The 13,465-nt window shown below is 35.1% G+C and overlaps 1 pseudogene; it reads left to right on the top strand.

Annotated features, from left to right (window-relative positions):
- LOC133756679 (mitochondrial assembly of ribosomal large subunit protein 1-like) overlaps positions 1 to 10,356 on the top strand; it is a 44,550-nt pseudogene extending 34,194 nt beyond the window's left edge.
- Positions 10,357 to 13,465: the final 3,109 nt, after the last annotated feature.

Raw genomic sequence — 13,465 nt, 5'->3', positions numbered from 1 at the left:
AATCCATGAGCTGTACTTTGGAAATTTATATTCACTAAATAAAAAAATAAAATTAAAAAAAAAAAGAAAGGCAATGTTGGTAACTACAGTCTATCTAAATTTGTACCTAGTTCTTGGAAGCAATAAAAGAAAACAATATACTTCACTTAAAGAAAAGTTTCATACTGTAAATACACATTAAAGATAAATGAAACCCAAAAATGAATTCACAGACAATATTTGCTATTTTTGCTATAAGGAGTTCTCATAAGCAGAGTACATAACTGCTTCCCATAATTTTAAACATGTTGTTGTTAAAAATATTATAAAAGTACATGAAATGATAAGAGACTCAGACAACACTGACCCTTGAGTGTAGGAGAAAGATCAAAGTGTAGCTGCAGAAAGGGATTCTAGTGTTCCCACCACAATGACTGAGCCTTGTACAGTGAAGAGTTCCTTGTATTAGATGGAGTTGGAGCATCTTTTGAAGATAATATCTCATGCACAGTGTGCGAATGTGTGAAACAACAAAATTCAATGTGCTAATTCTACTTCCATACAGTTCAAGTTAATTATTGTATGTAAAGGTGTATGAATGAGCATAAAACTAGACATTGAAGAAATATATGTATATGTATGTGTGAGCATCTATGTACGTGTGTGTGTGTGTATATATATATATATATATATTTGCAAAATTCTGCAGAATGGTGGGAAACCACTAAATTGATTTAAATCAGAAGGAAAAAATATTAGAGTTATGCTTCAGAAAGACATTTTTGCAGGGACTTTTAAATAATTAAAGCAAATTAAACATGATCCCTGGTCTCTGGTGTCTTTTCTATGACCTTTGTGCTGGAAGAACTCACTATGCAGAGACACAGATCTTTAAACAGACTAATTATAACAGAAAGCAGCAATATTCAAGTATTTATGAGAAAAGGATGAATGGGAAAACTCATCATGTAGAAAGCATCAAGGGAAAAATAATATTTAATCAAGGTCAAGTATATTTATTTGGTGAGCTACTGTGAAAAAAAAGAGAAATTTTGTATCAAATCACCATGGATCAGGTACATGAAAATATAGATACTGCATGAGTGACATGATTTGATGTTTTGGTGTGTCACTCAAACATTTCTATTTCATTATTAGCTTGAAATGATATTCTGTTTCTTATCTTTTAAAGCATATTTGAAATAGTTATTCAATGAATATTTAACTACTATACTCAAGGACTGTATATTTCATAACCTAAAATGACTCTTAAAATTTTTGCATAAGAAATAAACATACAAAGGAAACAAAACTGTTTCCTAAACCAGTGTTTCTTTCAGAAATGCAATGGTTATTTCAAATTATCTGAAACTTTAAAATTACTAATGTATCTATAAGATGGCAATGTCTATTGTTGGAGCATAAAATTATGTTTAGAATGTATTTGTCTTTTCTATGCTCAGCTTATCTGGTAAGATTTTAATGTTAACATTTACCATGAATTTCAATGTATGCTACTGGAGCTGCTATATATAAAAAAAATAGAATTTTGCTGTTTTTAAGGAAATATACCAGCATTTTATAAACATGGCTCCACAAAAATTAATATAATAGACTTGATTTTTACATCAATAAAAATGAATGTAACAATGGAAATACTATAGATTATTGTTTGCAAGTTGCCTAGTCGTGACATGTATTTATCACATAAGTAAAGAATTCAGATAGTCTAGAATATTAATGCTGTGTAGGTGAGTCAATTTGAATTCCCAAGTTAAAGCCATTTGAAATGCTTCATTGCTGCATTGCTTTATATTTACAAAATAAGAGAGAAAAAAGATGCTTAAGACATTAGGAAGGTAAAACAGCTAGGGAAAATATGCCAAGTTGATAATTTCAAACTAAAATCACTTGAGGAACTATAGCTTCAGAAGGGACAATTTGGCTCATCTTTTCCTCTTGCAGCAAGCCATAAAGATAATTTGGGAGGGATGTCCTTCAGCATACCAAGGCTGGAAAGCAGGCTAATCCCCTGACCCTGGTAATCAAAGCTGGAATGAATGTGAATAAACAAACTCTCAGAAGGAACCCTCATCTTTCACTGGCTTGCTCACACCCCTAGAATTTATTGCCCTAAGCCACAGATCTGTTTGTCCTGTTATTCTTCACAGCTTTATGATTCTTTTTCTAAAAGGCATATAAAATTAACATGCTTTGGTAATTTTTTCTGACATCATGATATTGTGAAGATCTCAATGAACAAGTAAAATAAGGAAATGTACATATTTTTCTTTTGTTAATCGGTGTTGTATTCATTTCATTCCTTGTCCCAGCCAAAGATCCTACCTAAGAACTAAGTGTCAAAGAAGACCTCTCTTTTCTCTACAAAGGTTACAGGAATTAAGTATTATAATGGTTGCTTCCTTTTGGGAAGGGAAATGCTTTTTCCTGAAAGATCAGATACTAAGATGGGAAATAAAATATTTTTCTGATTTCTTCATTATAGCATTATGCAAAAACTGTGAATATGATTTTTTTCTATAGTCAAATACTATTCTTTATAGTATACATTTAAGATTATCTATGGCACATTTTATATTACTTCCAGGTAAATATAATTTATATCATAATAAGAACTCCTATATTTATATAACAAAAACATAATGCCCTGTTTTCTTTTAAAGATTGTGCAATGAATATTTAAAAATAAATATATGCACATATTTTAATGTGTAGACAATCTGCATTCATTTGCACTTCGAAATACTCATTTTCACTCACAATTTCCCTACTTTTGTACTTTTGAACTAATTTGCATGAAGCATGAAAGTTACCCAGCTGTTCAATGGAATACATTATTTTCTGCTTTCAAAGAAAGTGCAAGTGACATTTTCTCTCCTTAATTCAGTACTCATTTTATTAAATTTTAAGTTAAAGAAGCATCAACACTAAACAAACCAATATATGCTGAAAATAGTTAAAGATAGGAAGTCTGACTGAAAATAACATTTGGGACTCAAGGATTTTATGTGGTATAACAGCATGATAAATGCATATTACTAATAGTGACACACTGTCCCAAATATGTCACAAAAATAGTCATTAAGTATGATGGGAAAAATATTTGTAAGTAAATAAAAATTACTATGTTAGTAGACTTCTAGTGCTCCTCACAATTTAGATCTTGAAAATTTTCATACTATTCATGTAACATAAAGTAGTATGAGCATAACTACAAATAATTGAGTAAATGAGACTAGATTATAATTCAGTTTCATTTTCAGCAATTAGCTGTTTTTGGTATAATTCATATAACTCTTGACTAGTAAAAAACAAAACTTTCTCACCTTTATCATAATTTTTGAATAATAGCATGTAGAAATTTTCATCCATAAATGTAAAAAGGTGCTTTTCATTCTTTTCACATTTGACTTACCTTGCTAACCGATTTCTGTTTTCTAGTATTCTTTTGGAAAAGTTCAACTGTTTTGAATTTAAAATGTTACCAATCAACTAGTGCTAATTTAGTTTTAAACAGGTTGCAGGGGCCGGTGCCATGGCTCCCTTGGTTAATCCTCTGCCTGTGGCACCAGTATCTCATATGGGCTCCAGGTTCTACTCCCAGTTGTTCCTCATCCAGTTCAGCTCTCTGCTGTGGCCCTGGAGGGCAGTGGAGGATGGCCCAGGTGCTTGGGCCCCTGCATCTGCATGGGAGACCAAGAAGAAGCACCTGGCTCCTGGCTTCTGATCGGCGCAGTACTGGCAGTAGCAGCCATTTGGGGAGTGAACCCATGGAAGGAAGACTTTTGTCTCTCTCTTACTAACTATAACTCTACCTGTCAAATAGTAATAATAATAAGAGCTTGCAAATAGCTAGTTATTCCCTATAGTCATAAATGAATATAAAAGTCAAAATTATGATTAAAAGTAATGTTCACTTACAAATTTTTACATGAAACCTGGAAAAAATGAAGGTTTTTTTTTTTTTTGCTTTTTGTTTTCTTTAGCTGAAAAATCTGCAATAACATAAATTTTTCTGAAACAAATTGTGATATTGGTCTACTTTGCTAGCCAAGGTTATTAAAAGATAAAATGTGTGCCTAATACCTTCTTGTTCAACAAGTTTCAGAGTGAGTGGTAATAGTTCATAACATAATATCTTATATTTACTCTCCATTTAAACAAATATTTGATAATTTTCATGGGTCAATTTTGGTATGGTAAGTAAAAACTTTAAGATAATCTCAAATATAAGAATGTTTAAAATTTATGAAATAGTTTCAGTTTCTAAGAATATAGCAAAAATAATGTTTAACAAACAATATTATATTTCATGAGGGCTTATAGCAGTCAAAAGATATATTTTAATATATAATCTCTATGAATATAGGTATTTAATCTGAAGTATTATATACCTATATATGAGTGTATTTATATATATATACTCATATATATTTATACATATACATATATAAATATGTATATAAATACATATACATATATATGAGTATATATCTATATATGGGTTGGCCATATCAGACTTTGATGGCATTTGCATCTCTCCCCCACCCTACTCATGGTGTTTTAAATACAATTCTTTCCCTAACTAATGGAAATCTATTTACTTTTTCAAATTGTCCTTTTGTTCTGAATTTTATTTTTATAGCAATCTTTTTAACTTTAAGATTCAAAAAATATATTCTCTTTCCATGGCTTACCAATTGTTGGTCATATTTTCTCTGTATTTCTTGATCTCAATATTGCGTGGTTATGTTATTCTGTAAAATTTCCCTCATGCTCATTTTTTCTGTTGTTTCCGCACATTTACATGTAGTTGTTCATATGTTGCATGGATATGGCTTGAGTGATGTCATATCTTACTGCATCTGACCAGGAGGAACATAATGCCTGTGTATTATAATATTGGTGATTTTAACTTCAAGTACTTAGTTCACAGTTTTCATCACTTAGATATGTGCATGTTAATATAAATTTTAACATATCCTCTTTTACTATAGAATGCTAATTAATAAACATAGAAGAAGTATCAGAAAATACACAGGTCAAAGAAACAAATTCTTCCATCCAAAATTATGAATGAAGCAAGGAACTAGGAACTTACCCCTTCCATTAAAATTTTTAGTGAACACATTAGCCACTGTAATATGGCAACTGAGAACTAAAGTCCAAAAGTTTGAAAATAAGTTAAAGTTTCTCTCACCATGACATCCTTGTTTAAGAAAATACTAAGGATAATTTATTTATATTTTTTAAATGAGTGTCATGGTGAGAGAAACTTTAACTTACTTACCCAAATGAAATCAGCATATGAAATAGTTATCTGTACCACATGTCTACTAATCTCAATTAATAATAGCTAAAATATGAAATCAACCAAAATGTCCATAGACCAATGACTAGATAGAAAAAATGTGGAACACTACTCAGTTATAAAAAACGAAATTCTGTCTTTCTCAACAGAATAGATGAAACTAAAAATGCTATAACTAGTGAAATAAACCAGTTCCAAAAACAAATATTGTATATTTTCCCTGATCTCTGGTGACTAATATAGTACAATAATGTAATGTATATGAGCAAAATTCACATTTTGAGATTTGATTATTGTTTATAACCCTTGTCTCTACTGTTGAGGAAAAGTGCTTTTGTTCTTATAATTTGTTGAATTTTTTACTTAGCGGAATATTAAGCTTATCGTTATAAGATAAACTAAAAGTATGTCATTGTAAAAAACTAAAAGAATAAGAAAGGAAGGAGGTGGCAAGGTGGGCAGGCTGGAGGTTAAGATGGGAAGCATATGTATGCTCCTAAATCTGTATATATAAAATACATGAAATTTGTCCTACTTATATAAGTAAAATCTTGAAAAAAAAGAAAATTCTAATAAATCTATGATAGAACTACAGATTTGGTTATTATTATTATTACTATTGTGATTGATTAAGCGTTCCAGTGCTAGCGCAATATCTTGAATTGACTTATTTACTTCTGAGTTTTGAGTATTCTTTACATAATCTTGAAATAAGTCCTTTATAAGAAACTTGCAAGTAACTGGCAATATTGTAGTTTAGCATGTGGTGGTTCCCCTCCAGCCCAAACCCATGGCCTTTAACAATATATTTAGAAGTACAAAAGTTCTTAAATATTTTGTTAATTACAATGTATCAGTTCATTATTTATTCTATCATGTTTTAAGTGCTGTATAAGAAATATTTGTTAACCAAAACTCACCCCTAAATTACACACAAATCTTTGGCACATGTACATAGACAGGTATAAGCCAAGGGTAAAATAGTTGTGTCACTAGAAAAAGCTTTTTTTTTTTTTTTTTTTTTTCTATACAGGGAGTAGGTAAGTGGTTTTGAATGAGATTGTGTACTTTATCCACTTAAATTAATATTTAAAAGGAAGCAAATCCGTTAACCAGGGTATTGATTGATGAAAGCATGCCATCTCTAGCAAGGTCAGCATTTAAGCCCTGTTTTATGTCATGTTCAGAAAGTCGGGAGTCTATTTAGTTTACCTTGTTCCTTTCTCTGATACTCGCTCATGCTTCTGGGCAAGAGCATTTATCTGCATCCACACAGGCCTCGCAGGATTGGAGGGACTGAACTGAGCTAACGTGAAAAGAAGAATGTCAACACTTCTATGATGAGGGTTTCTTTTTGGTGGTTGGGGAATCTATTAATGTTGATTCATCTGTTCTTTTCTAGAATGAAGAATAGAACTACCCGGAATGACATATCTGTAGTCAGTGAAAATGAGAGCTTTACTCATGATCAGTGTGAGATATTTTAAATAAGCAGTTCTTTTAAATAAGCAGTTCTTTTTCTTTTCTATCTGATTTTCTCCTTGAGCTGTTGCCTTTACCTTCATTAAAAGGGGGTGGGGGGTGGGGTGATAAAACATATGATTTGTTTCCAAAAGCAAATTTTTGCTTTAGTATTAAAGTCTTAGAATTCAAAATAGGATACAGAAATTATTATGCCCTTTTCATAATTATATGAATAGCATTAGAAAGAAAATATGATGTATTTTATTCAAAGATTTATGGAAAGCGTTCTGTGTGAGTCAGCATCTCAAAGCAAATCTCATTTATAATTCATGACATTCTTTATCCGAATTATTTAGTTTCATTTTCTTTGCATTATATTTTTTTAATTTTTAGACTCATATTTATGAATGCAAAATTGCTATAATCCTGTTATCCGTTAGCCAAAATCTACTATGTATCTGAGTATAATTTTTTTTTTCTTGTATGGTTGTCAACTTCTGATACAGATTTGAGAAGTAATCTTGTAAGGCCAGAAAAACTGTTAAAATGTCACACAATTAATCTACTAGTGAATTATATTATTGATATAAAAGTTAGCAAATCTGTTTCTTTCTTTCTTTTTTTTTTTAAGAGTTATTTATTTAGTTGAAAGTCAGAGTTACACAGAGAGAGGAGAGAGGCAGAGAGAGAGAGGTCTTCCATCCTATGGTTCACTCCCAATCGGCCGCAACAGTTGGAGTTGTGCGGGTCGGAAGCCAGGAGCCAGGAGCTTTTTCTGGGTCTCCCATGTGGGTACAGGGGCCCGAGGACTTGAGCTATCTTTTACTGCTTTCCCAGGCCATAGCAGAGAGCTGGATAGGAAGTTGAACAGCCAGGACTCAAACTGGTGCCCATATGGGATGTCCACACTGCAGGCGGTGGCTTTACACACTAAGCCACAACACTGGCCCTGCAACACTGCTTTTATTCAAATTGCTCTTTTAACAATCTGACAATTTTAACATTGATAATCTTATTCTTGTTTCACATAAATATGTTTGAGAAGTTATTTTAATATTTTCTTTCTTGTTTTTCTTCTTTATACTAGTTGTCATTTATTTTGAATTATTACATGCATTCCCATATTTGTGAGTAGCAAAGTACATTTTATTGCTGTTAGATTTTTACCATTGTGTTAGTACAAGTCTCTATTTCAAAATGAGTTTGAGCCATATATATATATTTTTTAGAAACTAAAAGCAGTATTGTAAATGACCTACCCCTTGCATCATAAACACACTCTGTTGATTCATCTCATAGTACCTCAACTCCCACCGTTCTAAAAGCCCCATTTTTAAAAATTTTTACTTTTAATCTTTTTTGGTGAAATCAGCACATTAGATTCCTTAACAGGTCTGTGGTCCCCTGGAGATGTGCCTGTTTCCTTTGTATTCATTTCTGAAATTAGCAATTCAAACATCCAAATATCTTGCCACAATGTCCTCATTTTCCACTTCCCTAGTTCAACCCAACCACTGTGCCACAATCATCCTTGGCTTTTAAAAAAGGCATCCTCTCCCATGACACCCCCACCCCCACCCCTACACTGCCTTTTTAGACTTCTACCTTGCAGATTCACCCCCTCTTCATCCAGCTGAAAATGCATTGTGCATGATATCAATCATATTCTTTTTAATATTCAATTTCTTATTTCTTTCTACACTTATTGACAAAAACCCACTCTCTGATTCCTATGTCCTTGCCTATGAATGCCAAGCATGGATGGAGAGAATTTTTCAGAAGAGTACTTCTGGTTCATTGTAAAATTCATGATCACAAACCTCACCTACTTCAAATAACCTTTCTGTCATTCTTTTTGTTCCTTGAACAACTAACTTTTTCACTTTATGAAGAATATGAGCTTCAAAGTCTCCTAAGTTCCTTCCAGCATCCCACTCTCCTTCACTCTGTAAGAATTCTCAAAAAGTGGTTCTGTTTTTGCTTCCCTAAGAAATCAAAAAGCTTCACTCTGGAGCCTTCTCTTCCTGCTTTACCAGATCTCTGGACCTCCCTGTATCATTCCGTAATCAATAAAGTATCTCCTTGACAACTCCATGTAATCATTGCACATACACTGCACACTGAGCACATTCAGGACCAGCCTTGTAATAAAATACTCCTCCCATAACTTATTCCTCTTTCACTTTCTCATCTCAGATGAAAACACCAGCATTAACCTAGTTCCCCAGCTCTAAAGTTTGGTGTCATCCTTGAATTGATCCATATCTTCAACCCAATTTTTAATTAAATACAAAATCTTGTTGATTTAAACATGTTAAAAATCTTTCAACATCATCCTCTTTTTCACGTTTCACAAATACAGAAAATATTGAAGTGATTTTCTTTTGGTTTTCAAAAGCAATTATTGTCCTTATAAATGTTCATTGACTAAATTTTTTTCTCTAAATGACATGTTCTAATAACTGTTTTCCAAATTATTTCCTACTTTTCTTATGCATTATCTAAAATCTATATGAACAGAGTATTTAACATTTTTTTGAACTGAAAAATTTGTCAAGGAGTTGTAATTGTACCTCCCGATCATAATTGGCTTTGGATCAGCACAGCTCCAACCGTTGCGGCCAATTGGAGATTGGAAGACCCCGTCTCTCTGCCTCTCCTCTCTCTGTGTAACTCTGACTTTCAAGTAAATAAATAAATCTTTAAAAAAAGAAACAACTATTAAACTCTGTAATTTGTTTACATTTATAAGTGCTATGATAGTAAACATATTTAGTGAAGTGGGAGTAAGCGAAATATTGAATTGATTAATTAATTAATTAGTTAATATAAATTTTAAAAAGTAGACTTTTTTGTGTGTCCCTCCTTTTTGTGTTTCATTCCAGGTTATCTTTTTAAGAATATATAGGCGGCTGAGCACTGAGGCTGTTGGGCGCCCCAGCAGCGGCTGCTGTGCACGGGAGCTGGGCCCGTGCTAGGGGCCGGATCCCGGCGTCGGCTGCTGGCAGTGGAGCGCCTTCCCTCGGCCCCGGGGCCCAGCCCGGCCTGCCTGGCCGCGAGCCCTGTGCGCGGCCTGAGCGTGGGCCCCAGGCTGGAAAAGGGGACGGAGGCAGGTGCCGCCGATGAGGGACAGCTGGGCAGATCATACTGGTCCCAAGTCTGACGTGGATATGCTGGTTTCCCTTCTGAGATAAGAAAATGCAAGAGACATTTGTGTGATCCAGGTCCCTCCGGACATGAAGTACACAGACTGCTTTGTGATTGCTAGTGGAACGTCCACGCGACACTTACATGCCATGGCCTGCTACCTTGTGAGGATGTACAAGTATCTGAAATGCCGGAGTGAGCCTCATGTTAAGATTGAAGGGAAGGACACGGACGACTGGCTCTGTGCGGATTTTGGCAGCATGGTGATTCACTTGATGCCAGAGAAACCTACGAATTAGAGAAATTATGGACCCTACGTTCTTAACGATGATCAGTTAGCCCAGATAGCACCCGAAACATTACCTGAAGACTTCGTTCTTGGAATAGAAGACGACCCTTCATCTCTTATTCCAGTGGAGTTCAAATGTGAATAAAACCAAATTTAAATATATATATATATATATATATATATATAGGCAATATTTCATTCTTTTTTACTGCCGTTTAGTATTCCATAGTGTACATATCCCACAATCTTTATCTAGTCTTCAGTTGATGGCCATTTAGGTTGCTTCCATGTCCTGGCTATTGTGAATTGAACTGCAATATACACGGAGGTCCAGATAGCTCTTTTGCTTACTGATTTAATTTCCCTTGGGTAAATTCCCAGGAGTGGGATGGCTGGGTGATATGGTAGGTCTATATTCAGATTTTTGAGGTATCTCCATACTGTTTTCCATAGTGGCTTTACCATTTTACATTCCCACCAACAGTGGGTTAGCGTGCCCTTTTCCCCACATACTCTCCAGCATTTCTTGTTTGTTGGTTTTTGTATCAGGGCCACTCTAACTGGGGTGCAGTGGAGCCTCATTGTGATTTTGATTTGCATTTCCCTGACAGCTAGAGATTCTGAACATTTTTTCATGTGTCTGTTGGCCATTTGGATTTCCTCTTTTGAAAAATGCCTGCTAAAGTTCTTGGCCCATCTCTTAACTGGGTTGTTTGTTTTGTTACTGTGGAGTTTCTTGATCTCTTTGTAGATTCTGGTTAACAATCCTTTTTCAGTTGTGTAGTTTGCAAATAATTTCTCCCGGTCTGTCAGTTGCCTCTTTACTTTCCTGACTGTTTCTTTTGCTGTACAGAAGCTTCTCAATTTGAAGTAATCCCATTTGTTTATTTTGGATTTGACTACCTATGCGCCTGGGGTCTTTTTCAGGAATTCTTTACCTATGCCAAAGTTTTGAAAGGATTCCCCAATGTTCTCGATTAATTTGATGGTGTCGTGGCATAGATTTAGATTCTTAATCCATGTTGACTGGATTTTTGTGTAAGGTGTAAGGTCTTGCTTCATACTTCTACATATGGGCATCCAGTTTTCCCAGCACCATTTGATGAAGAGACTGTCCCTATTCCAGGGGTTGGTTTTAGCTCCTTTGTCGAATATAAGTTGGTTGTAGATGTTTGGATTGATTTCCGGGGTTTCTATTCTGTTCCATTGGTCTAGCCATCTGTTTTTGTACTGGTACCAGGTTGTTTTGATTATAACTGCCCTGTAGTATGTCTTGAAGTCTGGTATTGTGATGCCTCCGGCTTTGTTTTTGTTGTATAAGTGAAATAACCGAGTCCCAAAGAGACAATACCATATGTTCTCCCTGATTTGGGAGAATTAATAATACTGCTAAAATGAAAGCTATAGAAGTGAAATCGACACTTTTAGAATCCATGACTTGGATAGTCCTTGACCTGTCAAGGACTGTTTATCATTGTTACTTTTTATTTTGTATATCTTTTTTGTTTTATTTTTTTCTGTCTTCTTTCTTTCATTTTCTTTTCTTTTCTCTTCTTAATACTATATGCTGAACTCTTCATGTAACTTAGAGTTAACCATATGTATTTTAAGTCAATTGTAAAAATATCCCAGTTAAAAATAAGAGGGGGAATAAGAGATGGAGGAGGTAGTCTATAACTGTAAAGCAGTACAGTTCTGCATGCAGTCTTACAGACTTACTTCTAAGGATACAGCCTAAAAACATGTCACAGAAGTCCAAACCCATAAAAATCGGTGGTATAAATACCATCTTAGCTGTTTTTATTTATTTATTTATTTATTATTTTTGACAGGCAGAGTGGACAGTGAGAGAGAGAAACAGAGAGAAAGTTCTTCCTTTTGCCGTTGGTTCACCCTCCAATGGCCGCTGCGGCCGGCGCACTGCTGCCGGCACACCGAGCTGATCCAAAGGCAGGAGCTTCTCCTGGTCTCCCATAGGGTGCAGGGCCCAAGCACTTGGGCCATCCTCCACTGCACTCCCGTGCAATAGCAGAGAGCTGGCCTGGAAGAGGGGCAACCGGGACAGAATCCGGTGCCCCGACCGGGACTAGAACCTGGTGTGCCGGCGCCGCTAGGCGGAGGATTAGCTTGTTGAGCCACGGCGCCGGCCCATCTCAACTGTTAAAATGATTATATTGCATGTCAAAGTCAACATATAGATGGGTTTAAGTGTAAAATTCATCATATAAATAACATCCAGTGCCTGGTAATACTAATAGAATTAAAAAGGAAGGAAAGTCCAATATAGGAAGCAGTCCACACAGCAGACTCCTAGAAAGACATTCACTCTGAATAACACTCTGACTTTAGAGTCAGCCCTTGAGGCTTCCTTATCTGGCTAAAAGAGAATACAGGACTCTGTGACAAAAACTGTCCTACATGGAGGATCTCTTTGAGACTTCACGGTAAGAAAGGGCCATCGAAGAAGGTTGTGCTCTTCTCTGAAGGTAGGAGAGAATACCCACTTTGCTAATGGCGATGTCCAAATACTGATGGAGTCTATGGTCACAGAAGGCTTCCATAGCCTTGGCAGCCCATGGCAAGACCCTCAGGTGATCACGGACATTATAAATAAGATTAATTGTTAAAGGAACAACAGAAGTCACTGTGCACTTACTCCCCATATAGGACCTCCGTCCCTAATGATTTTGTTCCAAAACTGTGCTCTATATGTTGTGTGTGTGTGTGTATGCAAAATGTTGAAGTCTATGCTTAGCATGGAATTGGTACTCTGTATATAAAGTCAAACTAAAATTGAACCATAATGAAAAAAAAAAAAGAGATGGGAGAGGGAGAGGGATGTGGGATGGGAGTTGGGGAGGGTAGTGGGTATGGGGGAAAGATCCACTGTATTCCTAAAGTTGCATCTATGAAAAATGCATTCATTAAATAAAAACTTAAAAAAAGAATATGTAGGCAATGACATTAAAACAAGGGAGTCAAAATCCATTTCATTATTCAACCTATAGTTCAAGGCTTGATCCTATTTCATGTAGGATCTATAATGAAACGGGGTGCAGAACAGAGAAGAGATGGGATATGACTCACGAAGAATTTATCCATAGAGATGTTGAACTACCAATGTACACACAGAATGCACACATGGCAGGGGGCCCAGTCCTCAGCAAACTGGGCCTTTTTGTAGTTGGCTAGCGGTGAGCAGGGGAGGTATGAGGTGATAGATGGAGATGAGTTTCTCCATACAGTTTTTTCAC

Source organism: Lepus europaeus, chromosome 3 (genome assembly GCF_033115175.1).
Source record: "Lepus europaeus isolate LE1 chromosome 3, mLepTim1.pri, whole genome shotgun sequence".
NCBI classification, from domain to species: Eukaryota; Metazoa; Chordata; class Mammalia; order Lagomorpha; family Leporidae; genus Lepus; species Lepus europaeus.
This window is presented reverse-complemented; position numbering and strand designations above follow the sequence as displayed.